General features: G+C 39.4%; 1 protein-coding gene and 1 long non-coding RNA gene across 6 annotated transcripts in view; one reads left to right on the top strand and one right to left on the bottom strand.

The window, feature by feature from the left end:
- LOC116486820 overlaps positions 1 to 11,797 on the bottom strand; it is a 30,882-nt gene extending 19,085 nt beyond the window's left edge. For all 3 annotated transcript variants that reach the window (XR_004252999.1, XR_004253000.1, XR_004253001.1), the window contains exon 1: positions 11,695 to 11,797. This is a non-coding gene — a long non-coding RNA (uncharacterized LOC116486820). The remainder of the gene's footprint in view (positions 1 to 11,694) is intronic.
- Positions 11,798 to 11,954: 157 nt separating this feature from the next.
- The window catches only part of SATB1 (SATB homeobox 1), a 92,425-nt gene continuing 76,973 nt past the window's right edge, over positions 11,955 to 27,406 (top strand). Inside the window, exon 1 of one of the 3 annotated variants that reach the window (XM_032181264.1) lies at positions 11,955 to 12,063. The gene's annotated coding sequence lies outside the window, so the exon portion shown is untranslated. Of the gene's footprint in view, positions 12,064 to 13,063; positions 13,083 to 24,558; positions 24,582 to 27,406 lie in introns of those variants that run through there. The other 2 variants (XM_032181268.1, XM_032181269.1) reach the window with 2 other exon arrangements.

Below are 27,406 nucleotides of genomic sequence, written 5' to 3'. Positions count from 1 at the left end.
GAAATGTTTGGCTCTGAAGAACATTTTTATAATGAGGGTGGGGCAACGCAAAACTTTTCCTCTCCTAATTCATTGCTAAATTGTATTTGCAAGTTCAAATGCCAGAGTGATGAAATCACAATATTATTCATTGGATTTTGTTTGATTATTTGGTAGTGTTGTAGGGAAGGTATCTATAAAACGACATGAAAAGCAAAGCAACAGAGCTTTAGGGGTTTTCCGGAACTTCTCTTCCGCACACATCAATTTTACTGTATGACTGTCCTGAAAGATTTATGCTTTGTGTTTTGAGGGCCAGGTTTTAAATGGCTTCACAGAATAAAAATATTAAAATTTAAATGCAACTTTAAAAATGTGTGTTGGACCTTTGGGCCGTCTGAAGAGGTCAAGTTCAAGACACTTATAAAAAGACCATTCCCAGAGAGACTGCATGGGAAAGCCTATTAACATTACTGCTTTCCCTTTGTTTCCCCTTTGATCGTAAAATAAGGTTATGGGTGGCAAAAGCTGTAGTGGTGGGAAGATCCCAAATAGGATAGTATGATTAAATCTACTGAACATAAAAATAATAAATAATTTAAAAATAAAAATAAAAATAAAGCAACAATATGGTGGGGTACCAAGCAAGACTATGAGTACAAAGTCCCTTGCTAAGGACGAAAGAAAGAAAGAAAGAAAGAAAGAAAGAAAGAAAGAAAGAAAGAAAGAAAGAAAGAAAGAAAGAAAGAAAGAAAGAAAGAAAGAAAGAAAGAAAGAAGGAAGGAAGGAAGGAAGGAAGGATGGATGAAATTTAAAATGGCTGGTACAAGTTCACAATATGAATTAAGATTTTTTAAAAAAAAAATAAAAAAGGAAAAAAGAGCAATTTCATTCTGCTTTTATTACATCTCATTTTATTCACACTAAATAAATAAATAAATAAATAAATAAAAATAAAAAATATTATTTAAAGAGTTCCTAAATCCTGAGTAAAAATAAACAAACTCAGCATCTGGCATAAGAAATAGCAAAGGACAATTGTGTGTTTATGCTAGGGACATACCTCAAAATCTCCATATTCCATAAAGGGAATATCCAAGGCCTCTTTCTCCTACTTCTGCAGGCCTAGTAGTGACAGTGACTGATTTTGGCAAAAAGAGGAAGAATATATGTCTGCATGAGCAACTCTGGGCTTATTTTCACCCTGTCTTTTTTCAACTTTTTTTTTTTTTTTAATGTTTCATTCTAAAAGCTGATTTTTTTTTCCTCCATTTTACTGTCTTAGGTAAAATTTTACAAAATATGTTATATGAATGATCTTCCTTTCCTGCTAAGGGCATTTATACTATGTGAGTATTAAAAGGTCCATAGTGCTGAATAGACTCAAACTCATTGATTTTAAGTGGTCCCATATAAATAAAAGCAAAATTTGGCTCTCTAGAAGAAAGCTCTGTTATTGTCATGAATATCTTAAGTGTAATCATTTTTCTTTTAATTAACATTCTAAAGAGAAGAGGAAGTTGGAAATCCAGATAAATCTGTTATGAGTCAATTAAGAAGCCAGGATTAGCATATGTAATCAAGATGGGTGCAGCAAGGTTTCATGGAAGAGTTCATGAGGAAGCAACCAGGATGCATCATTTGCATGGGCAACCTCCTTGGTTTGTGTTCTTCTCAACCTCAGTATTGTTGACTTGACTCACTGCATGAATATTGCCAAGCAGTAGCAAACCACGATTTCATTTTCCTGCTCTCACTAGTACATCTTAGCCAGACATGCGGTTTTAAAAAAGACAAATCATATGAACTATGACAAACAGTAGTGGTCTTTTTACTTATTCTGCAGATACTTTTTTTTTTCTTTTCTTTTTTTTAGAGACTCTCCTAGACCCCAGTTGTATAAATATCATAAGCAGATATGCAGATGGTTCTACTTTTCCTTGATCAGAAAGATGATATTGAATACCCCTCAGGCACTAGGAGTGGGATATTTCACACATAGGTCACCTGAGCAAATGAAGCCTTTATCAAGGGGTGACGGATTAGTGGAAGACATAAAAGGAGTTGATGAACGCACACCAGGTACTATCAGATGAGTATTTATATTCTAAAGCCAATGGCAAATTTACAAGAGAATGCAGCTTTTTTTTTTCCTTTTTTTTTTTTTTTTGTGGTGAAACAACAAAACAAACAAAAAAGACCTTTATGTGTACAAAGGCTGAAACCTTTAACATTTGTGAGCTGATTATTCTACAGAGGCAAAATCATGGAGAATCTTGGAAATCTTGGTAGTGTATCTGTTTAATAAATAAACTGAATCCCTCCTCCTGGGATGAAAAGCTAATGTTTTCTTCACTTCCAATTACCCAGAAAGAATTAATGCCTTTTAAAATACAATACTTATCAGAAATAAAAATTACTGAATATGTATCTGTGATCTCAATTGTCCTGAAAAAGCTGTCCGTGGCATTACAAAACAATATAAACATAGCAGAGTTTCTGAAGGACAGTCACTACTGAACTCATTTCCAAAGTATGGCATAATTTTGCTTAGCTCTACAGATTAACGGAGTTTGATAAAAACTAAACAATCATTTGTAAATCTCAAGCCTCAGTTACCATGGTTCACAGGAAGCTGTACACCTAATGGTAGTTAAAACAACCTGTTGTTTTGTAATGACTGGAAAAAGAGTATTGAATGCAAAGTAGATAAACTGCATTTAAGCCTCAAAGATAAAACTGCTAAAGGAAGCTCATGTCTTCTTTTGCCGAACTTTAGTAGTTATAAGCTTTGTACAACACCACTTTTCCTCATATTGCCTAAGATTTATATTAGTTTAACATGAGATGTAATCCCTCCGAATTCAGCAAAGAAAATGATACTGCTTCACAAGTGGACTTTCCTAATTCAAAGTTTACTGAAACAAAAGACTGCTTCATTTTTTTTTATTTTTTATTTTTTTCATTCATGCTGCGGAACTGGAAACACTTCAATGAGTATGAAAGATAGTACAGTCCTGACACTGTAGTAAAGACTCTGATCATTATAATCATGGCAATGATAAACCCTTATTTTAAGACAGAAACTTCAAAGTATGAAAACAAACACATCTACTGGACTTTATTTCTCTTACTGAATCATGCTCCATTATATTTCTCTACATCATAGTCTATCTAAAAGCAACAAAAAGTAAGGAACCCTGCACATCAGAAATGTTCTACATGGACTACATTTTTAGAGGACATAAATACATTAGAATATATCAATGTATATGAACAAATTAGGGTACAAGGGTGTGTTTCAGAGACTTTTCAATGTGTGCACACTATTAAAATATGTCTGAGATCTGTTTAGAGAAAGCAACAATTATATTTCTTATTAAAGAATATGCAATTACAGCCCTCTTTACACTTCCTGCTTCCTTCAACAATGAAGACCTGTCTGCGTCGAAGATTATAAAGTCCTGCACTGTTTCACTAGGTCACCAGCCTGAACAGGCCAATCCACTTTCATGGCAATTTATTCCTGATTTTCTCTCCTGAGCCAACTTCTTTTATTATAATACTGAGCCTAACTGGAGATTTACAGCATTGTCACTGCAAGAGAATTAGCCCCTGTGAAATTAAACAGAATGCTGTTTAAACTTAAACTCCAGAAACTTTTGTGAGATCCCTAATGTATTATTCTCATGACTACTATCTTTAAAATCTTCTTCAGACGCTGAAAAATCTGAACCTCAATCCTTCCATTTTTCCCCAAAATTTGTCACAGCCATAGCTGTGCTGCAAACACTTTGTATACTAAATCATTATTTTAGTTCCTTTTTGTTTATGGTATTTGTCTGTCATCAGAAAAACCAGAAAGACTACAGTTCAGATTTCTCAGGATCATAAATGGTTTGATTAAACTACAGATGTTAATTAAGACCCAAATCTGTATCTTCATGCATAGCCAGAATAACCAGCTTGTTAGCTAGGGAAGGCCCATGATATTTAGAATATTCCATGTTGTAGGATGCAGATCACAAGTGGAAGGCTTCCAGGGCAGCTTCTGTAACCTCCTCTTCAGTTGTATCATGCAGGTTTGGGGAAAAAAACATGCATGGGACAGACTGTCTGAACAGTGCCCATACATCCTGGACATGGCAAAAGCAGACAGTTATGATATGGCAGGGCAAACCTGTGTGCTGGGCTGCCATCACATTGGCAACATTTTTGTAAGATTATATTGCTCCCTGATTTGAGAAGCTTGAAAGCAGATTAAGTATATATATATATATATATATATTTACAAAGAAATAAGCGATTTTGAATCTCACTATGCTTTTCCTATAAATAAATCAATAAATAAATTAGTATGTTTTTTTTTTCCTTTTTAATTTAAATTCCACAAAAAATCTCTCAAACCAATATGAATGTCTAGCCATGATGGCCATTACAGTTTCCAGTGAGAAACAGTGAGAATTTTCATTATAAATAGTATTAAATCCAAGAGTTTTTCTGTGCTGTCTTTTGTGATACTAAATAAAATGGACCACAAAATCTGCTGAGAGAACAGCTATCAGCAGATACTAAGTACTGGTGTTCATATGAAACCAACTGCTATGAATAAAGAGGTACTGATTTATATAGTTTATGGTCTAATCCAATAAAATATTCTGGCACTCCAAAACCTTGGTGCTCCAGCATCTAAGTCCCCTATCAGATATCCAGAACCTTGTTTTTAAAGTGGTGGGCATAAAGCGAGACAAGCAGCCTGGAAAACAGGCAGCACATTGTGCCTTGACCCCAGCATAAACTGGTTGGAAATAACAGGGAAGAAACATGGAGGTTTGTCCCAGATTAAAAATCCTGCCTCCCTTTAAAGCCAGGTCTTTACCTGAGGGCTACCTGTAAAGACAGGGCTCTACCCAGAGCTGTCTGAGAGATGCCTCCATCCACTCAGTATCTACACCCTGATTCTTTTTATGAAAATAGGTTCCTGTGATCTTTCCTTCAAAACTTATGTTTTATTAAAACATAGCTAGAGGAGAAGCTGTCTTGCCATCTCCCTCTGTATAACGACTCTGTGATTAGAGCGCTCACACAATCACGGGATTCATCGCTCCTGCCCTGAAAGGCCCCAGCTCACACTCCTTTCCCCCAAGGGAGGACTCTGACCATCAGGCTGATGGTTATTTTAGAACAGGCAATCTCGACCCTTCTGCTGAAATGGTGCCCTTGAGCACAAACAAATTCAGGATTCCTTAGATCATAATCTAATGTTTAAATTATTCCCAGGGTTGGGGAACACACTGAGTTTTCCTGGGATTATGTCTATCTTCTCTATCATAAATTGTTGTGGAATGCACAAAACACCTCCTCCCCCCAATCCAACACCCCAAAAGGGGGGGGGGGGGGGGAGTAATGTCTTCTAGGAGTAAGTGCCATCACTACCAGAGTGACCCTGATCCTGTCATGCCAGACAGTCTGGAGAATGCTCCAGGAGGGGCCAGGAGGTCAAGCCAACAAAGCAACCTCGGTAGAGAAATGAAATGCCATGGAGCTGAGGTCCTGAGGTCCCTGCATGAGCAGGCAGCTTGAGAGTTGCAGGTGGAAAAGGAACTAACTCCAAGGCCTGAACCACGAAGACAAATATACTGCTTTGAGGTTTAAGCAACTGCCCAGCAGAAATTTTTGGAATCACAACTGTTTGTTCACATGTTTAAATTCCACCCGAGTCACACATTTCACAACACCTAGACCAAAATGTAAGTATTGACAGAGACATCTTTGTGCTCACCAAAGTATCTGTTTATTTATGAGAGAAAGAGAGAGAGAGAGAGAGAAAGAGAGAAGAGAGGGAGAGAGAGGAGAGGGGGAGAGAGAGAGGGAGAGAGAGAGAAAGAGAGAGAGAGAGGAGAGAGAGAGAGAGAGAGAGAGAGAGAGAAAGAAAGAAAGAAAGAAAGAAAGAAAGAAAGAAAGAAAGAAAGAAAGAAAGAAAGAAAGAAAGAAAGAAAGAAAGAAAGAAAGAAAGAGGAAAAACAGTTGTTGAGGACAGTTAACATTGAAAGCACTGAGTTGTTACCTTCACAGGATAATCCTTGTTGGTGCTCAGCTGATGGATTGATGTTCAAGGTTTGGTGTACCTCTGGCTGGGAATCATCTTGCAAGGTTTAGGGCTTTACACTAAAACTGTCCTGTCTGTAGATAAACCACAAAGGGAGAACTGTGCTAAATCCTAATTTCATGTTGCAATATTCCTGAGGTTAAAACATATTTTTTGCAGAAGTAACGTGTTTATTCTGACATTGTAACTAGTGCCTTCCACTACATGAAAGAAATATTAGAGGAAACATTAGAAGAAACCTTACTGACTAGATGTGGTAAACTCTGGACCAAAGACATTGCTTTAAAACTTCCTTATTGTGTGCAGTTTCTGCTTAGGCCTTTATAAATTCTCTAAATTTCTAATAACAAAATGTACTTGTATCTCTAAACAGATCTGTGGTGAGGTGTTTATGTTGCCATCTATGGAGCAGGAAAAGCCCTTTCACTGGACTTGTCAGGAATGCAAGAAAAAGAGATGATTTTATCTTATTTCTTCTGGTTCCATAAACCCATTTACTAAGACCTAATGGCACACCTTGTAACTCCTAGTTAGGTATTCAGAATAGCAACATGCGTATGTTAAATATAATTTGTGAAATATATGCCATATTTGATAAAAAATGCATGTAGTCAGAATCATATGATGATTTAATTTGCTTAGATGTAAAACCTGAATTTATTATACACAACCTATATTTGTAAAAGTAGACAGTCACCTGGTTTCTCTTCACTGGTCTAATCTGGCAGTCCCTCACTAGAGGCAACAGAGTTTTTAAAAGCAGCCAAGACAAGCCAGACGCCAAGGGGAAGGAACAGACAATATGCAGGAAAAAGTGGTTAACACAAATATTAATACAACCCTTCAATCCTTTCCAAAATGAAAGTTTCAGATCAACAGAAGGTGGAGAGGGCAATCAGACAACAGAGAAGTGAGTCTGACGTTGTTGACGCATCTGCCACAAGTTGATCTTTTCTTCTGTAAAGCAGAAGTTATAAGAGGAAATCTACAGGATGCAATTTACTTTCTTAGGTAATCAAAAGATCTTCTGCAGCAGAAAGTGGAGCGGAAAGTAGTTACCATCTTGAAGAGAAGCTGAATGGATTGAGGTACTGTGTAGCATCAGGGCTTGGAAAAAGAACCTTCAGTGAATGACTGGAGGAAACTCAAGCCAGTCTGGAGAAGGACAGATGAATTTGTTATTGACATGATGCACTTTTCAGTGAACAATTTTTTAGAAGAGGCATTCAGGTAGTGAGGTGACATAGGTCTAAGTTCAGGAGATTGGTTTCTAGCCAACAGATAGTGAGATAACAGAAGACTGCAGAAATACTCTGAAGTAGCTGCCATATTCAGAAAAAAAGTCATCCGGATCTCTTCCACTGAGCCACCAGTGATATCAGACATCAGATATGGTTCTGATAAAGCTGATAATGGCCACTTGCATTTAAAATATGCATGGAAGGCCTCTCCAGAATGGTTGTATTTTTTTACTGACATTTTCATCTACAACAGATAATGCTAATATTGGTTGTTGGAGAACAGTTGCTGAAACCAAGTCTTAACATTTCATTAAGCTGCTGAGACAGTTACAGACAGACCTTGCTAGTGAGCAGTCTTTTTGCTCTGTTTCACAATTGTATGAATATGTTACAATACATAGGCTACCATTCTTGTAGCTTCTTAGGGGAAAAAAAAAAAAAAAAGTTTCTGATGTGCTCAATTTAAAGCAAATCATGAAGAAAGCAAGGAATCATAAGAAGTGCTAGGTAGAATGCAGTGTTTTTCAGTGCTATAACTGTAGCTGTACACTATGAGCTGGAAATAAGCCATACTTTATAAGGTGTGTGCTACTTGGGGATGACACAAATATTTGAGCATTACTGAGAGTTCTGTTGATCTGACAATCATCTGTAATAACAGGCAGGAGATGGTCTTCTCTATCAGCCATGGGTCAACATAACTCTCAAGTATGCACACATTTATGCAGTATTTCTTCTTAATAATGACCATTTTATTCCAAGCCCCCACTAACATCAGATTCAGAAAAAAAAAAAAAAAAAAAAAAAAGTATTTATTTGGTTCTGTGATATATGCAGAGGCATTAACCCCACACCACTCCACTCCCTGCTCTACTCTACTCCCCACCTCTACTCTCTACTCATGTCTAAACATTAATGTATTTGCATGTCTGAAAGGAACTGGAAAGTATCTGCAATATTTCCCAGAGGATCTGATAGCTCTTCTCACACAAAAGCATATTTCCAAATCATTATGTCACAGTAACACTTCAACAAGGGGCACCTCAGGAAAGGCTTCTGACATAGTTTCAGTCTTCTGGTTCACCAATTTCACCACCTTGCTTTAAAGATAAACATCTGGACATTCATATTTTCAGTTAATATTGTCTTTCTCTTAATATGTTATGTTTGTGGTTCATATAGGGTGGTTCATCAACAAGATGGTCTTTGGATAAATTTACTTTTACCACTGTTCAAAGTCCATAAAACTCAGGAACAACATGTGAATTTCTGATGTTCCTTGGCAGGCTCTATATCCACAAAATCATGAGTGAATTATTGTGATTCATATGCCACTTTCATTTTTGGCAGGTAATGCTAATGGCATTGGAGAGTGATTCTTTGAATGATCTGCACTCACTTCCCTGAAATCAGGACTCTGAAAAAAAAGAAAAAAAAAAAAACACAAAAAAAAATCAGAATGGAGCTGTCAGTATAAAAACATAAAAATATGTATGAGCATATACATGTATTCTGTATAGACTTTGACTGTACAAATTCAGACTTCAGAGACAAGCAGGATGAGCAGGACTTTCTATAGTTCCTGTAGAAGGTTGGGCAAGGAAACATCTGGAGATGGACACTGAGGAAGAGGAAATATCTACGTGTCAGTAATAGGAAAGTTATATTGTACACCTGCTTTTTAGGCATGCCATCTGCGCTCAGTCATACCATAATACAGCTTTGATGACATGCCACAGCTAAAGGGCAGGCAATATACTTCTTGCTTCATTGACATGAATGACACAACTCTGTAAAATTCACTGCTTAATGATATAAATCGTAACTCTCACAGTATATGGTTGCCTCCACATACACGTTCTTCAGCGCTTAAACCCATACTAAGTATTTTGATACTGAAAGCACCGAAGGAGAATTATGGTGAAAACCAATGCACACTAGGTAAGTAACAGCACCTTATCTATACTAATGCTGAACTCATTATATTACGTTGGGCTATAACTACTCCATAACATCCAGTGAATATTGTTTACAATAACCTAATAACGAGCAATTCTGTTCCCATTACCGCTCACAATCTCATATTAAATGTTTCTTGTTTCCAAAGTGAACAGCCTGACCATGTAGTTGAAAGGTATCACTACACTTTTTTAAAAGCTGAATAAATCTTGTATTCAGAAAGGGAAACGTGATATTTATATATACATGTATATATATATATATACACACACATACACACTTTTTTTAAAGTGTGTAATTTGACTAACATACAAAATCAATGAAAAATAAGGTTTATATTACAGTTCTTTCTTAAAGAAGCATTTTCCACAGCTTGCTTCAGAATCTTTAAGAGGGAGCATGGTCTAAATACAGAATTCAGTTCCAGTCCTGGATCTACTCTTACATCCATGTGTGGCCTCAGGCAAATGTGTTAATTTTCCTGCTTCAGTTTCCCTGTCTTTAAAGTGGGGATAACACGACTAACCCAAACAGCTTAGCTGCAATTTATAAGAGTGAGTAACTCGATTATTAGATTTCTGAGACATGAAACATGATTATTATTAGGATTCACTGACCAGCCAGTCGGGAGAGTGGGATACAAATAAAGGAGATGGGTCTTTGACAATAGAAGCATGCCAGTTAGGCAGGCAGGCAGGCAGAGAAGCTCTGCGAGGAGGCAGCTCTAGGGAGTGGATAGTTATGCCTGTAAAAGTGTGAACGTCCCCTTTGTACTGACTTTCTATTTATTACCCCATGGTACCTAGAGACTATAAAAAGCTAAGTCCTCTCTGAGAAAGGAATAGGTCCAAAACAGTACAACAAACCAGCTGCAGGCAAATAAATTTTTATCTGTGTAAGAGAGCTAGATGTTATTTTCTAGTGGAAATGTCAGAATTGATTAAAGACTTAGCATTTCTATTTAAAATGAGGGTAGTGCTTGATACATTTTAAAGGGAGAAAAAGTCAGAGGCCCAGTAACATGGAGATAATGGTGTGAATTCATTTCTGGGCTTCCTGCAGTAGTTTGGTACTCAACATACCAGGGCCAAATTCACCTCACTGTACCTCGTATAAATGGGAGTGCCTCTTAATAACTGAAAAAAAAAATTCTCCCTGCTGGCAAGGTCAATATTATTAATTGTTGTTCTTATTATTAACCTTTGGGCTTGTGTATCCTCCACTGATTAATGATTATTCAATAACTGCATTACAAGGTTGCAGTTGCTAATACCAATTAATAGAAGAGTGCAGCACAGGTTAACTGAGAAAAGCATTGACATATCAACTCTGTGGTCTTGGTCTTGTTTCTGAGACACACAAAGGTGTCTACAGGAATTGTAGCTGCTAGTTCCCAGAGCTGGAAGAGGTAATGTGCCTCAAAGTCTTTTTTTTTTTTTTTTTTAAAAAAAAAAAAGGAGATGGGCTGACATCCAGGGTCCCCTCTCTTCTCAATCTCTTAGGGAATAAGAAGCAGCCTCGGCTTTCAGGGAAACCTGCACTCATTGCCAGGTTCACTTTCCAGGAACTCCACATCCAAACCGTGCAGCAGCGAAGATGGGAAAGAAGGGTCTTAAAAACAAAAGAACAGAGAAAAAGTCCCTCCCCGAGGAGAAGTTACACGCACAAAGCCAGTTCCGAAGGAGCGGTGCCGAGGGGCACAGGGTGCCTGGTGACACTGCAGCGGACACCACCGCGGGGGGCGATGCGTGGCTCCCAAAACCACGCGGCGCGGCTGGACCCGGCTCTGCTCCCGGTCCCGACGGGGCGGCGGCGGGCGAGCGGCGACCCCCGGGGGGCTGCGCACCCCCTGCCCGGCCGGCCCCGACCCCGGCCCCGGTGCTGCCTGAACCGCTGGGGGCCGAGGGGCGCTCGCTGCCCGACAGGGGCCGGGAAAGGCAGGTGTGGAAATAAAAGATCGGGGGCAGGCTGGAGGGAAGGGGAGGGGGCCGGGAAGGCGGGGGCGGAGGGGGGGGCTCTGTGTGTGTGTGTGTGTGTGTGTGTGTGTGTGTGCGTGCGTGTGTCCCACCTGACTCCCTGCTCGGCGGGAGGCGGCACACACACACAAACACACACACAGACACGCAGCCGCCGCTCGGTTGCCCCCCCCCCCCCCCACCCCCGCTTCCCATCGCCGCCCCCATCAGAGAGGGAGGCAGCAGGCAGGGACCCCCCCGGCCTCCCTCGGCCGCGCTGCCCCGACGGCACCGCCACCCCCTCCCCGGGGGCAGCGCGCACCTCCCCGCCCGGGGGGACCGGAGGAAGGAGGGGGTGGGGGGGGGACCGGGGAGGTGAGGGGGGGCCGCAGGCAGACGCCCAGACAGACAGACACGCAGACGCACGGGCAGGGCTGCCCCACGCCGGTACCTTGTTGCCCTGGTGGTTTCCGTCCGGGCTCCTCCTTGCTGAGGCAGCTCGGGAGCGGAGCCGAGCGGGCGGGTGCGCGCGTGTGGCTGTGTGCGTGTGTGTCCGTGTGTCTGTCTGTGCGTGTGGCTGGCGGTCTGTGCCTCCGTGTGTGTGTGTGTGTGTGTGTGCGTGTGCGTGCGTGTGTGCGAGAGCGAGCGAGAGCGAGAGCGACTCTCCCCCCTCCCCCCTCCCCCTCCTCCTCCTCGCTCTCCTTCCTTTAAACGCCCACTCCTGATGGGTGAAAAGACAACTTGAACTTCAGTGCAATTAACTTCGCCGGCGCCTCGGAAGCCGGAGGTGTCGCCGGCCTCGCCCGCCGCGCTCCCATGAGTGAGTCGCTCCCGCTCCTTCGGCGGCGCTCCACGGGCACGGGGGGGGGGGACGGACGGGGCCGCGCCGGGGGCACCGCCGCGGTGCTCTACGGAGCCCACCCGGCAGAGAGGGCGGGGGGACGGGGCGTGGGGGGGTCCGGGGGTGCGGGCCGGAGGGGGCTCCGTGCGGCGCTGCAGCCTGCGGAGCCTCCCGACGGGCGCTTTCTCACACACCTGCAGCCGGCGAGCTGCCGGCCGCCCGCCCCGCTCCCCTGCCCGCCGCCCCCGCGGCGAGGCGCAAGGAGCGGGGAGGGAAAAGAAAAAAAAAAAAAAAAAAAAAAGGAAAAAAAAAAAAAAAAAAAGAAAAAAAATCTGAAACTTTGGCAAACTTCTTCCCCGCGCTCCTCGCGGCAGCCCCGACGGCGGGGGAGAGCGGGGCGAAGCGCAGGGTCGGGAGGAGTGGCGGGGAGGGGGGAGCTGGAGGGAACGGGGGGGCTGCGGGGCGCGGGGGTTGCGCGGGGCCGGGCGCCCCCCGAGCTGCGGCTGCGGAGCTCCCCGGACCCCCCCGCGGCCACCCGGCGCTCCGGGGACCGATGCCAGGGGCTCGTCGCCGCGCTCCGGGATTTTTTCTTTTTTTTATTATTATTATTTTTCTTTCTTTTTTTTTTTTTTTTTTTTTTCCCTCCGTCTCCAAAGCCGGCCCCTGAGGTTTTGCGCAAACCGTCCTCCTTTTGTCGCCGGCTCCGCTCGCTGCCCCCGGGAGCGCTCCTGCCAGGCAGGCACCTGCCAGGTCCGGAGTTGCCCCCTGCCTGTCCCCAGGCTTCTGGGACCGCGAGAGAAACTTCTCTAAAATGCAAGTTAGATGAAACACTTCGCACCAGCTTTCGGAAGCTGGAGTGAGCTGAAAATGACGAAAGCTCTCCGCTGCTCGTAGTCAGCCCAAGTGAGCGCAGCGCGACTGGGAAAATAATTCACAAATTCGGATCCAGAGCCTCCAAGGGGCCCGGGCGGGCAGTGCCCTTGCCTTCTGGTCCGGGCGTGAGTCAGCAGCGGTCCCTTATTTCTACTCTCTATTATTTTGGTATAGTGCGTTCATATATTTGTCTGCTGTCTGCTGGCAAACATTAGCATTCAAGCTTACATTTTTGACAAATGTGCAGACAGGAATAGCATGAATAGGCATCTTAAATATTAACAACCTAAGCATCTGTTGTGAAACAAATTTAATATATTTACTCTGTTTTTCTCACATTGTTAGAAAAGGTTACAATAAGTGTAAAATTTCAACTGTAGTTAGCACAAGGAATGCTTGGATATTTCACTATCTCTTCAAGCATTCAGCACAATCGCCAGATAGAAATGTGTCAAATCAGGCGCACTATTCAAAAACAACTTGAGACAGTAAGCGGGGAGTGTAAAGACGTGAACGTAGGGTGTTCTCTGCAATTTGTATCTCCTTCTGACTCTGCAGCACTATCTGTAGAATTTGAGTGCTCTTATCAGTCCCATGTTCCTATATGCTCTTTAATGCATTTGTACATGCACTCATTTTCTAATTCATTCTGTCTTTGCAATTGTTATTGGTATTACCTTGCTTTTCAGGTCGAAGCAATGGTTTGCGCAGAAATGTGTAATAACATAGGGTAGGTAGCAAAATGAGCAAGCAGAAAATGTAACGTGTTCACTTCCAGGCGTGCATCTAAACAGCTAGCACGCGCACATAGAAGAAAAATTAAAATCATGGGCTAGCGTGCTGTGTATGCCCACTCGTGAATACAAACAGCTAGTGGAAAAGAAAAAACTGACCCCCAGGAATTCCTCCGGCCCTGGAATAAAACTGTTCTGACTAGAACAAGAGGACAGAAAAGTGAAGTCTCCAAAAAGACTGCAGAGTTATTTCAGGAGTCAGTGCATTCCTTCCCTTTTTCCCACAAGTTCAAATATGTAATAAATAAGTCCTTTGTATGCAAAAGAGTTTACTGGAACAAAAAATATTTAAATGGAATCCTTTTTGTGCATACACTTTGAAAATCTAGCTGTTTCCTTTTTACATTCTTTGCTGCTAATACTTTAAATAGGAAAGTGACTCCCAGTTTCTCCTCTCCTGTTATTTTAGCAGTGCGCACCGATCCGAACCTGCTGCCCTGTAAAGCAGACAGAGTCAGTCCATAACTCGCTGATGGGATGCGCTGCTTTGCTAGACAGAGGAGTGGAGAGGGTCTGCCACAAAAGCCCCAGATCTGAGCAGGGCATCTTTTCTGGTGCACGGCGTAGGCCCCGCGGGTCAGCTGATGAGCACCTGCCTTCTGCTGCTGCGCTTCCCAGGCGAGAGCAGAGAGGCCAGCGCTGCCTGCGGCCCTGCCAGCAGCCCAGTAGCACCGACTGCGGCCACCAGTCCCACGGGGGATGAGGACACGAAACCTTCCCAGAGTAGGAAAGTCCTGAATGGGCGCTGATATGCCCTATGTTGCAGGTTCAGGGTGGACAGGGGTTTTAAATGGGGACGACTGCAGTTTAGAAGATGTTCAGCTGAAGTCTGGTGTTCCTGAAAAACAGTAATAATAATAATAACAATAATAATAATTATAATAACATAAATCTTTTAATTGTATCGACTACAATTTTGGAAGTGATGCCACCTTTTTATTATCACTTACATTTTATATAGAAATTGTCGGATAAATTCAAAGACCTTCTTAATGCTTCCAGCTCTGTTTTGGAAAAAAAAATCAAGGTCATTACTTTATTAATAAAATAGACTGCATCATATAGAAAATTTATATTTAAAGTAGATTTCTGAATTAAAAATGGAGCGAACATGACTTATGAAATGTTTCGGTCACATTTCTAGGAACTACGCTATTTTAACGTAGATACTAGTGAAGCATTTTATTGCCTTCTTGTACATAACTGCCATTGCTCTCTCTAGATATATTTAATATATATCCACTGAAGCCACAAACTTTCCTTCCACAACAGTTTAAACACATCTGGAACATTTTACTTTCTTATAATTTATGTTAATAGATGTAGAGTGTATATACAATCTTCTCAGAAATCATTGCTTTTTCCAAAGGGGAATTTTTTTACTTTCAGTCAGGGAATATATTTATAAGAACAAAATAACTCAAAGTATAGGCAATTCTATATATCATTTTATTTTCTGTTAGATTAGGTTGATTATATAAAGCTTTCATTTAGAGCAATGGGATGATGAAATTACAGAGGAGTGATTGGCTTTTGTTTTTTCAAATGGTTCAAGTCGAGGGCTACAAAAATGAATGTTTTTGGTAAAGTTCTTTGAGTACATAATATTTTTCATAGAATTCTGACAAATTAATTTAATAGAAAAGCCACAAGTCTCTTAGCACGGGAGGCTATATTTTCAGGTAAAATGGGAGTTCTGCTTTTGCCATTATAGGCATCAGGCTTCAGTAATCTGCTCCTCTTGTGGAATGAACACTTTCTACTTAAAGCTATCATGCACCTACTGTTTATTTACGCTGCATTAAACTGACAGCACAGCAATCAGAGGAAAAATATGACTTACTTTCCTGAAGTAAACACCAGTTTATAGGTTGGTGCATGTATGTGTATTCCTGTTGCCACTAAATAATGTCTGTCTCCATTTTAATATCTACCTGTGATGTTATCTAGGGTAGCTGACTCTTCCTCGCTTGAAATGAGGGGAAAAGAAAAGAAGGGCAGGGGAAGAAAAGAAAGTTTCCTTATCATTCCACTCCAAGGGAAACTCTGTAGAAAAGTGAATCAGTATTCCTTTCTGTGGCATGCAGGAGCCAGTTTTAAAGACACAGCATTTAGTTTTGCTTGATGTATTTGAATTGCATCTCAAACAGGGAAAACAGAATTCCTTAACAGTATTTGTCTATCCAAGTCACTGAAATTGTATATTCAGGCAACGGCAGATTAAGGGCAGAAGCATTTTATTAATAACTGAAAGCACATATGTGTGTGTGATGAAAAATGTTCTGCAAATCTGTCACTATGCAATCAAGTGCATTTTTTAAACTTTAGTTGTCACAAAGTTGCCACCGATTCTAAAAAAAAAAAAAAAAAAAAAAAAAAAAAAAAAAGTAAAACAGTTTGATGGTTAAAGAGTAACTTACAGATCTTATTGCTTGTTATACTGAAATTTTGCAACTTTATAAAGTCCATGTCCGAAAACCCCATTGATGTTACTTTTTATCTTGGACTAACCAGTGTAAGTCGCTGGCTCTTCAACTGGAGATAACTGCAGGTAGAGTAACTCACAATTTATGGAAAGCACCCTTAAATTTTCTGCCAGAGGGTTCCATTAATAATCTTTACCCATGAAGTATATTTTTCTCTACCATTCTGTAAATTATAAAATCTAGCATTAAGTTAGCTCATATGCCAGCTCCCATGGAAGTGGTACTGGTATCACAAGCTCTCAACAGTACCTGACCACAATTTGTAACTGTTACTTCAAAAAGGATATGATATAATGGTGCCTTCTAAAATGTAGGTGTTTTCTAACATTTGCCATCCTGTGGCATCTAACTTCACCACAGTATCACCGACACTTTATTGCTTAATTGATATCTGCTTGCTGCTTTGCAAATGTTGACTTTCTAATGGTTCCTGCACTGCATGCTCTCAATAAGTATAAATCCAGGTAGAGATTAATTTTACATGGTTTTGCCAGTCCTGATCTTGTTCACATGTCCTTGTACCCTATGCCAACTGTAATCTACCCTTGATCTGCATAATCTGGTATAGTATAGTAGGAATAGCGTAGCACCAGCAAAGTACGGGAGTGGAGCATAGTTACGTACCTCAGGCACTGTCTGAATTGTAAATATCTGTTTTTAAACTTGCTGGGCCTGACTTTCCTCTCATGCACACTTGTGGATCTGTGTGGAGGTCCATAGACCTTTGTTTTGACGGTTTTGGTTTTGACGGGATCAGTGTTAGGTGTTCAGACGGGCTGAGGGACACACTAGCATTTACTATACAACATTTATGCCAGAGTCACCTTTTTCCTATTCATTTATAATGCCAATATAATGTGATCTCAGTTTTTCAGCAAGACTGTGGGCATTGGTGTATGCCAGGATTGGCACAGGCTGTAAGAAGGCCTCCTCTCACCGGAGCGTGGGCCTGCTCCTGTCCTTAAGCTGCTGTAAAACAGCATTGGAAATGCTTTTCCACATCTGTGGGTTCACAGGAGTTAGCTCGAGCCATCTCCTGCTTTTCTGGTATGAACTGCAGGCTGGATGGGCAGAAGAATCTGCATGTGTGCAGGTGGACCTCAGTCACCTGAACTGCACCTGGGAACAAAGCTTCAGGATGGGCCACGTCTATCAGCTGTGTTGGCCTTGCATAACTCCCAGCCACTATCTGCTTTATCTCTTTCCCTTGGCACATTATGACATGATATGACCTGAGGAGATGAGGGAGGTGCTTTAAACCTAGAATGCACCTCATCTTCCCAGGATCCTGCTCTGACAGGATTTATTTGGCCAGCAGCAATCGTTTGTGCGTCGTTCCACTTGCTGCTCGGTATAAGTGGTGATGCAGTGGGATCATGTATACCTGGAGGACTGTCTCGTAACCTTTTCTGGTGTCTGGAGTCCTGGTCTTGCTTTCAGTTCTGACACTGACAAGGTGTGTGGTCTTGGTAAAGCACTGACCATGGCACATTTGCAGCCCTTTATGTCATGAGCCTGTGAGTGCCAAAGCACTCGTAACTTTGTATGAAAGAAGAGGAAGCTGCAGCACACAATCTCTCTGTAAATGTGGCCTAAATACGCCTCTGGTTTATTTACCCCTCTATGGAATTAGCAATATATACATTTCATATATCACTGAAATATTAATTAATTCTTTATATTTGTAAATCGGTCCCAGAATGGAAGACATTTTTACAGCACAAGTACAAAGAATTGCTGCTCTGAACTCCAGCCCACATGCAAAGGTTTGACAAAGGTATTTCCTTTTCAGTAACTTCGCTTAGAATATGTCTAGTTGTAATGAAAAACATTTGCCATAAACAGAATAAAAATTCTAAATATGCCCTAAGTATTCCCAATTTTAACGCATCAAATAAAAGACAGAGAGGAGTGGAGAGCGTGCGAGACTGTGCATGCATGCAAACTCAGAGAGGAACTAAAGGGAAAAAAAATGTGGGGAGAAATTTCAGAGTGAGTTTTACAATGTTTATAATCAAAGATTAAATTATTATTTATTTTTTTTTTGTAGAGCTGTATTAGAATGACTTTAAATCATTAATGCTTTTCATCATAGGTGGGCTTCCTTGATAAATGTAAAAAATCTTGAGAATAATTAGAGGCATCTTAAAACTTTAAAAATGACAGTTTTAGCTTCTAAGGATTCATTGTAATATAATAATACTGTATGCTTTTTAGTGTTACTTCTGCACTAGACATTTAATTACAGTCTTTGTGAGACATGTTATCTGTATAGTAACCAGTGCATAAAAAGAATGATATATACTTCTACATACAAGCTCTTGCTTGCCAGCTTTCTTTTTAAGATTATAGATTAAGATCTCCAATCCAGAATGTTCATGTCTTCAATCAAAACAACTTAATTTTAGACAATTTTCAGGAGGAATGGGGCATTCATTGTAATAATATTTCTTCTCTCATTACTTTTCTTTTTACAGTAATACTTGAACGGCTGTTTAACAGCGGTTTTGGTTTGTTTTTTTCTTTTTTTTTTCCTGTGCAAGAGCTGAAAGCCAGCATTTCTTTGCTTGTTCAAAGGATAGATTACAGATCATCAAATGAAAAAGCATGTTTAACTTGCATATTGAGACAGAAGATTCAAAAAAAAGTAAGAGTAGTTAGGTAGGGTTTTCATATGTACAGCTTAATGTTTGAAGGAAATTTAGAGCTTGCTTTCCCTGTGTCAGTTATTCAATATTGTCTGATATGTGTTGTGGATAATGTAAATCTCTGGAATTCATAACTTGGTCCGTGCACGGCTGTGGAATAGGGAGTTTGTTTGCAAGGAAGATCAGTTAAATGAGAGTTTTCCTTGTGCTATATTTGCAGATTCCGGTAATTGTGCAGCATGTGTAGGGTGCTGAGCTGTGCCCGTAGTTCTCATTCTGCACTTTGGTCATTTGCAGGACTGGGCACAATGGGAACTGCATCTAACCCCTTCAGAGCAGATCTTTCCAATTGATCAGGTGCAGGTCCTCTTTCAGGTTTTTCTTTTTTTTCTTCTTAAGTAGAATTATTGTTCAGGAATACCACAATATTGGAGTAGGACCCCTCATTTCAGTACTCTTTATAAGAAAATCTCACGGTGAAATCAATCAACCAAAATCAATCTCTGTCCCCTTGATTCTACTGTATTGGGTTTCTTTTTCTTTCTTTTCTTCTTCATTTGACTTGCTGAATACCATAATCCTTTTGGCCATTCCTGAAGGATTTTGTTATCATCTTTTTAAGATAAAGGATGTAATAATTATGTAATAACATTTTTGGATTTAAAACTTGTGATTCCACTAGTTTATTTGGATTGCATGTCCTATGAGAAACTGACTTCTGCATTACCAATTAAAATGACTATTAGGATATGCATAGATGCAGTTATTATTTTCTAAGGACTCCAGAAGAATTTCCTAGATGCCATGCCAGCAAATTAAACTGCTAGAACTTTTTTATTTGTGTGGCATGATGAAAGATATGCCTTAAGACACATTATACTGTCTGATAAATTGCATTTCTAAACAGTATTTCATATAGGTTCTGTCTCTTTAAAAATGCAGTCTCCTCTATTTGCCCTATTAATTGTTGATATGTTGCCATCCACGAGACAAAAATTAGAGCTGTAATTAAATAATCATGTGATGCTCCTTAGTGCCAGTGAGAGCAAACTCATTTTTCCAGGCCCTGATGGTCACTGATTATTGTATTACTACTGGCTTGCTTTATTTTTTTTTAATGGCTCTATATTGCTGGGTTACCTAACCACTGCCCTTCTTTTCAAAATTAAAGGAATTGAAGAACATTAAGTCACTTAATTGGCCAGTGGTCTATGGGGACACAAAGTAGTCATACCTTCTCTGCTTTTTGGTCACTCAATTGGTTCTACTGGGAGAGCTACATCAGTGGTGTGGTTGCGTGCCATTTAATTTACACTGGTGTTTTGGCTGGGATGGATGCATATAGGGAATGCCAGGAGAATTACAAAAGGAGCAGGGTATTAAAATTCAGAAATGATTAAAATTGAAATAAAAGGATGCTGCTTCTTTGCCAGTACTCTGGCAGTCATAATGACACATAGAGATTAGTTTCCACCTTCATCTTTTCCTTCTTTCTCATTTCCTCTTGTTTATTGTTGACACATTTTCCTTATGTCTCTGCTTCTCAGCGCTTTTTTTCACTGTTACATATTCCTACTTTTTCTCTTTCCTTAAGCATGGAGAAGCTTACTTAACCTTATTATAACAATAACAGAATAGGTTATTAATATTTAATATGCACATGATTAAAATTTCTCTCTTAAACATAGGTCAGCTCTATTATTAACTGACATGTTATTTTTCATTAAAAAATTTTTATTCTGCCCTTACGGTTTCTCAAACACCCTTTACTTTGGTGGTGATTTAACACATAATGTTTAGAAAACTGTGTTAGGCTAGTGAAAAAAAAGAACTTACCAGTCATGGATAATCAATTATGCATGAATTCAGATATAACAGATGGAAACTGGTGAGTTAAAGTTTCTCTTTAGCTTCATGATTTTTTTGTTTTGTTTTTGTGACACCTGTCTCTTATGTATAGATAAACATCTAACATAGCATACTGCTTTTCATGCATCTTTGTGTTTTTTTCATTTGGGGGGTTGTTTTTTTTGTTGTTGTTGTTTCTTTTTGTTTCTGTTAGTGTGGCATAAACTCATTTTCCTCTGTTTCTAACTTACTATTTTTAATTTGTTTGTCTGTTGGCATTTCTATACTGCCTTACTTTTCTAGGGCCAAATTATCCTGTGATGATAGCACTTAAACTTCTCATAAACTACACAGTGTCATTTAACCTTAAAATTGTGTCAGCGTGATATTTTAAATTATATGAGTTCACTTCTGCCTTTAGCTGCTCATGGCCTATAGTGTTACGACATGAAAGCAACAGGGTAGACTATGGCTGTGCATATGTATTCATATATGCATATGCACACATTCTTGTGATTGTGATACTTATATAGGCGTTCCCTCCGAAGGCATTAATTAAATTTCTTTCAATCCTTTGACAATGAAGCAGATTGCTTTACTGCTTTTTATTAAAAACTTCAGTATGGACTGGGCATACAATTTCTTTTGGTCATGGAAAGATTTTCACAGGCCTAAATCACGCAAAAGACAATAATCCTTTGCTACGTGCCCACAGCAACAATCAATTGGTATTATGTAAAAGAAGAGCTACATATATTTTTTTTTCTCTCTCTTTTTTTTTTTTTATATAGAAAATTCTAAAAGAGCTTGATGCATGTGCTTGGATGAGTTTACAGATGTGAGTTTACAGTTTTTTGTGTGTAGTTCCTTCCTGGTGGCTTACTGGGGGATTCTTGAAATTGTCCTGTGTTTCAGAAACACAGGGGTAAGGTGATTTGAACATTCTTTTTCTGTGCCTGCAAAAGTTCGGAGCATTTCTTTACCTGGCTTCATCCACATTTGAAGCTGCACATTTTTGGACATGGTGCAGGGAGCTTTTCGATCTATGAAATAAAGATTAGTTGATAGGGAATGCACCCCATATTTTTCATGAATAAAAAAATTCAAAATTTCTTGTGAGCATGTTACGTACACTTTTGAAGAGAAAATTGTACTACAGGAAGGAGTTTGTAATATAACCTGCCAGGAATGAATGATATTGAAAAGAGTTCCTTAGAAAATGAACATGGACATTTTTGGACAATGTGAAAATAATTGATTTCAAATGTTATTTCGCCTGTCACCAGTGGAGCTCTGGTAGGAATCTTCATGTGCATGCCTCAGCTTCCCCACACGCTTCTTCCTCAGCTATTATGTCAACATCAAATACAAACTTTTCTCCCAAATGTTTGTATGTAGTTCGGAAATATATATATATATATATATATTTACACACGGGCATTTTGTTCTAGTTCTAGAATAAATGAACTGTCATGAATATTAACCGCATTTTGCCCTAAAAATGTCATATTCTAGTGGGTTCCCAACTTCTTACCCATGTCAGCCCATTTTCATTGTAGCTGATAGGTAGGAAATCTAGAAATGTAGTTATTTTAGCAAATAAATGCATTAAATACTGGAGCACACTTTTGCTACAGTTTTTATTTTATTTTATTTTATTTTATTTTATTTTATTTTATTTTATTTTATTTTATTTTATTTTATTTTATTAATCAGGACAAATATTTTGAACAAGTTTCTTGGAGTAACATTTTAAAGTGACTAGTTTTTGCCTTCTGTTGTTTGCGGTTAAACTAAACATACACTGATACATGTATAGATGACCTTTATCGTAGTGACACTGAATATGATAAACGTTTTTTGTTTTAGCACCCAGATATTAACAGGTACCTTGTTACTTAAAAGAACTGTGAACATTAACAGCTAATTGTTCCTGAAAAGAACTGTGAAAAACTCATTCATTTAATCTTCATTATTGTGGAATCTTCTGAGTTTGAGATTGGAACAAGTCCTAGAAGAAAAAGTGAATTCGGCCAAAACCACCAACTTTCAATTTGTTTTACACCAAAACCACACATTTTGCATGTATTTTATGTACAATGAATATTGACTCCTGTCAAGTTTGGCCGTAATTAGATGCACAGTTTTACTTAAAAGGTTTTGAACTTTAGAAAAAGTCTAGAAGAACCTGGGCAGAGTTCTGAGTTAACAATGAAACTGGAAACAGGACATTTCATGTGGTTTTGGGTTTCATAATGAAAGTTTGACATAGTTCAAGTCATCAATCAGTTCTAACCATTTCCTTAGACTTCAACTCTTCCATATTTTCATTTTTTATCAGTAGATTTTATTTATGCTATCAGGTAAAGAAAAAGATGATAGTTTGTCATGGTGGCGAAGTGTTCCAGTAACGAATCAGTGCTCTTTGAGCTCACAGAAAGCACCTGAACTCAAGTTAATAATGCTTGAATAGTCCTTCTGTAGCGCTAACCGCAATGGTTCTGATTTTCTACCATACCGTGCAGTTTTGCTTGGGTTGTGTGAAATTCATCCTCACTCAGAAGTGTTGGATTAAACTTCTGAAACTTCTGTATGCCCAAAAGCTTTTTTTTTTTTTTTTTTTTTTTTTTTTTGACTGGGAAAGAAACACAGAGGTTGGAGGTGATGGAAAAGGAGTCAGGAAAGCAAAGACAAAGTTTTGCGGTGTTTTGCAACACCGCAAAACACTTTAGAGTTAGCTTGGTGTAACGTTGCTTTTAACAAGCAAAACTAACTGAAACTCTACTAGTTTATATGTCTGGGGATCATTCTTTACATAGTATTAAATTAATAGAGCTTCTGTTCAGGCACATCCCTAAAATAACTGCTTATCAACCAACTCTTCTTCCAGGTAAAAATTATATGACCATGTATTTCCTATGAGTTACCTAGTGTTGTGATGATCAGGGTTTTACAGGAACTATTCTCTCTTCTTATTCTCTTATCTTGTATTAAATATGTTCACATGATAGGCCTGAAAATTATACTTCTTTGGAGAAAGTTGGGAAATAAGTAACCTGCAAAACACACATTTATAATATAGGCTGATCCTAAGATGCTGGCTTTCCTCCTTTCTTCCAGCTGCCTAATTGCATTAAAACTAATATATAAAACTCTATTGCATTTTTTTGCTTGTTGTTTTTTGTGGAAGTAGTTGGCTGTAGCTGCCACATGGAAATTACAAGCGTGACTCATCAAGGATTTAGTCTACTATTATGGATAGAAAGGGATATAGTCTAAAAATGTTATTTTATTTTATTTTATTTTATTTTATTTTATTTTATTTTATTTTATTTTATTTTATTTTATTTTATTTTATTTTATTTTATTATATTTTATTTTATTTAAGTTGAAGCTTATTGTTTGAAGTAGTTCTGAAATCCGTAATCATAAAAATATTGGCTTATATTAAATACCACATAGTATTTGTGGAAGTTGCAATGCTAATAATATACTTAGGGAATGAACTCAGCTTGTCCGCAGAACAGGTAGAGATTGGACAACTACAGAGTAAGAATTATATGATTAATCCATTAATATTCATTAATGAATGATTAATGCTCCGATCTTTTATGGGAATGTGGACACCTGTCTATTGCAGTTTCAACCAGCTAGGATTCCTCGTGGCAGGCAGAGGTGAAAGACTTTCTATTCTCATTAGCAGTCATGTTCACCCTTCACTTCCTCCACCACGCCAAACAGTTTTATTGGCTTTTTCTCTGTTATCTTCTTCCAGTAATTTGCCTCTCCATGACTTTTTTGGCAGCAAGAGGCAAACCTAAATGACTGTTGGGACCACATCAGCAAATGTATGTATTTACTTCAGTTATACCTTCATCCTAGTCAAAATAGATGTAGAGCTATGAAAGGTGCTTATGCAAAATGGTGCAGTAGTTTGACTAAAAGTAATTTGTTTTATCCCAAACCTCATTTTGCATATTCCTATTCAATTCTATTTTTAAAAGAAAATTCCATCATTGAAATACACTGCATAAAATGTTTGTGGGAGTAAACGAGCCTCGTCACATAGGCAATCAATAGGGAGATGTCTGTTTGTATATGATTTTACATATCTGCAAGCAAGCGGAGACATCCAACTACAAAATACTGCACCATGGGACATTGTGTAGATACCTGATACTTTCCAAGGGATCTGGGGTCCGTAAACTAATGAGTGCTCTACATGTAGCCATATATGTAGGTTTTTCACCTCTGGCGAATATGGTAAGGATAATTTACTTCACTTAATAAGCAATTAAGTGCAGTTCAATACAGCTGACTCCTGTAAGTTAAATATCCATTTTACGTAACTGTTTCAGGACACTGTATGTGAGAGAACACAAACGAGCAGAAATTGCTCATGCAAAATGTGAGAGGGGACGACAGCTTGTGTGCGATGCCTTTCAGTGCTATGAATTTCATTTCATAGCACTTTTGCTTTTTGACAGGCATACTATCCAGGCTGGGGCAGGTTGCAGTCAAAAAAAATCTAGGTTGGTATGTAACTTCGGTGCTCAGTGTGGGGGACGTCGGTGAATGCCACAATCCCCATCGGTGTGCATCAAGAGCTCGAGGCGCGTGAAAGTTGCAATTGCCGCAGCCAGGTCAGCTGTGGGTTGTGTGTGGTCGGGCACCTGCAGTTGTTCAGGGCAAAACGGAGGGGAAGGCAGTCAGCAGAGACTGAGAAACACCTTCAGTTAGAGGTACAACATTTGGAGGGCTTCAGGACTGAGTCCACAATGCAGTGGTGACCATGCTGGGGCTTGCACAGATGGCCAGTAAAGGGCAGTAGGATTTACCGGCGCTATTTCCCCCTAACACTTCTGTGTACCCCATGCAGAAATTAGGCACAAACTGCGAGGGAGCCATCCACCTTTTGGCCATAGATGTTTCCCTTCAGAAAGTCAGGCACTGGTATTTTCATTGCCTTGCGGTCCAGCAGTTACCACTAGCCGTAGATGGTCCCTCACAGCGTGGAAAATACTGCTCAAATTCTGAGTAAAGCGAATTTCCTGACAGTCCCGCTGCTGCACAGCTTCTCTGCATCACCTCCAGCACGGGCGGGAGCTGACGAGTTACCCAAATGGCTGCAGAGTTGTCAGAAATACATATTTACAAAACCCAATCAGCCTGATCTCCCCAAAGAAATCTGATAAAAGAGAATACACAGCCATGCTGGTTTTACTCTGCTGCCAGGTCATTTCTGTTTGTATTGCACAAGAGCCAAGCCTCAAGATTTGGGCCCGTATTTCCTAATTCATTTTGAACAAGAAAAGATTGGAATGGAGACCTTAGAAGGCACCAAGGCAGCATGCCACACTGGAGAATTTGTTTTGTTTTGCAGCCACTGAGACCGCTGCTCGAGAGTTAATTCATGGTGGGGGTGAAGAAACACAGTCCAACTTTATAACTATTTGTCTTATTTCAATGTAACCTAGCACAAAATGCATTTTATATATAAAAAAAAAAAAAAATACAGTGCAACAACTTTATTAAGGATTAATAAGCTTTATTAAGCGTATATTTGTTTGCTGAATGTTGACTAGAAGCTATGAAAAATGTGATGTTACTCTTGCTGCATGTTTAAATGATTGCCTGCATATGTATCCATGACAATATCTATTCATCTTCTGTTCTTTATATATGTTTTTATTATAAATATCTTTCTTCTAGTGGAACATTTTAATATCAAAGTTGACACAGTGAAGTGCAAATTGGAATAGGTCAAATGAAAATCAGATATCTGTATCTTGAATTCATTCCAAGTAGTTGCGTATTGATAAGAGAAATCTGCTGCCTATATGCCAAGACGCAGCAGCCCTCAGTTACCCATGCTTTCTAGTTACAGCACAGGTTCCACGCTCCACCTCCCAAGTCTGCAGTAAACACTTTACCAGACATAGGTGATACACAGAAATTAAATTAATCCGTGTTGCAGGGAGTTTGTAGGGCTTAGTACATATATGCAGCTTCAAGAAGACAGTGATTTTCCGTAATCATTTATCTCAAGCATAGGAAGCATATGCATGATTATATAATTAACAGAATATTTGTTTGTCAGTGTTTGGTTAGTGTGCATAATAATATCATTATTAGGCCTTCTGTGCTCCTGTATTATCAGATTGTTATCTCCCTGCTCCTTTAATTCTCTGTCTCTGCTTTTTAGATTAATCACTTTGTTTTACTCTGAACATTTTAAGGGTTTTTTGACCACGGAGGGAATGGTTTGTGACACCAAGGCAGAAGTTATTTTAGAACAGATTCTAATCTTTTTGTTTTCTTGGTGGTTGTTATTGTCATATCTGGTAATCATTCTTATAAAGTGGTGTTTTAGTCCCGAATCTTGTTCCAAATCATATTTTTAAATATCAGATCTATTCTAACCAGCTCTGCATCCCTCAAATTATCTTCACTGCATCCCTCAAATTATCTTCCTTTTTCTCCATTGCACTGCAGGAAGCACGCTGCCAGCTGAAACTCCCTCATCTTTCATGTTTTTCTTCTTTAGTGGTCAGTCTTGCTAGCTACTAGTTTACTGCATCAGACTTTCCAGGAAAAGATGAAAACTGATACAATATTGATATTTTCCATTGCACTCATGAAGTTTAACTTCAACTAGTAAACACCGTCTTTC

This window comes from Aythya fuligula, chromosome 2, assembly GCF_009819795.1.
Source record: "Aythya fuligula isolate bAytFul2 chromosome 2, bAytFul2.pri, whole genome shotgun sequence".
NCBI classification, from domain to species: Eukaryota; Metazoa; Chordata; class Aves; order Anseriformes; family Anatidae; genus Aythya; species Aythya fuligula.
Note: the sequence above shows the minus strand (reverse complement) of the source record. Positions and strands in the feature narration are given on the sequence as shown.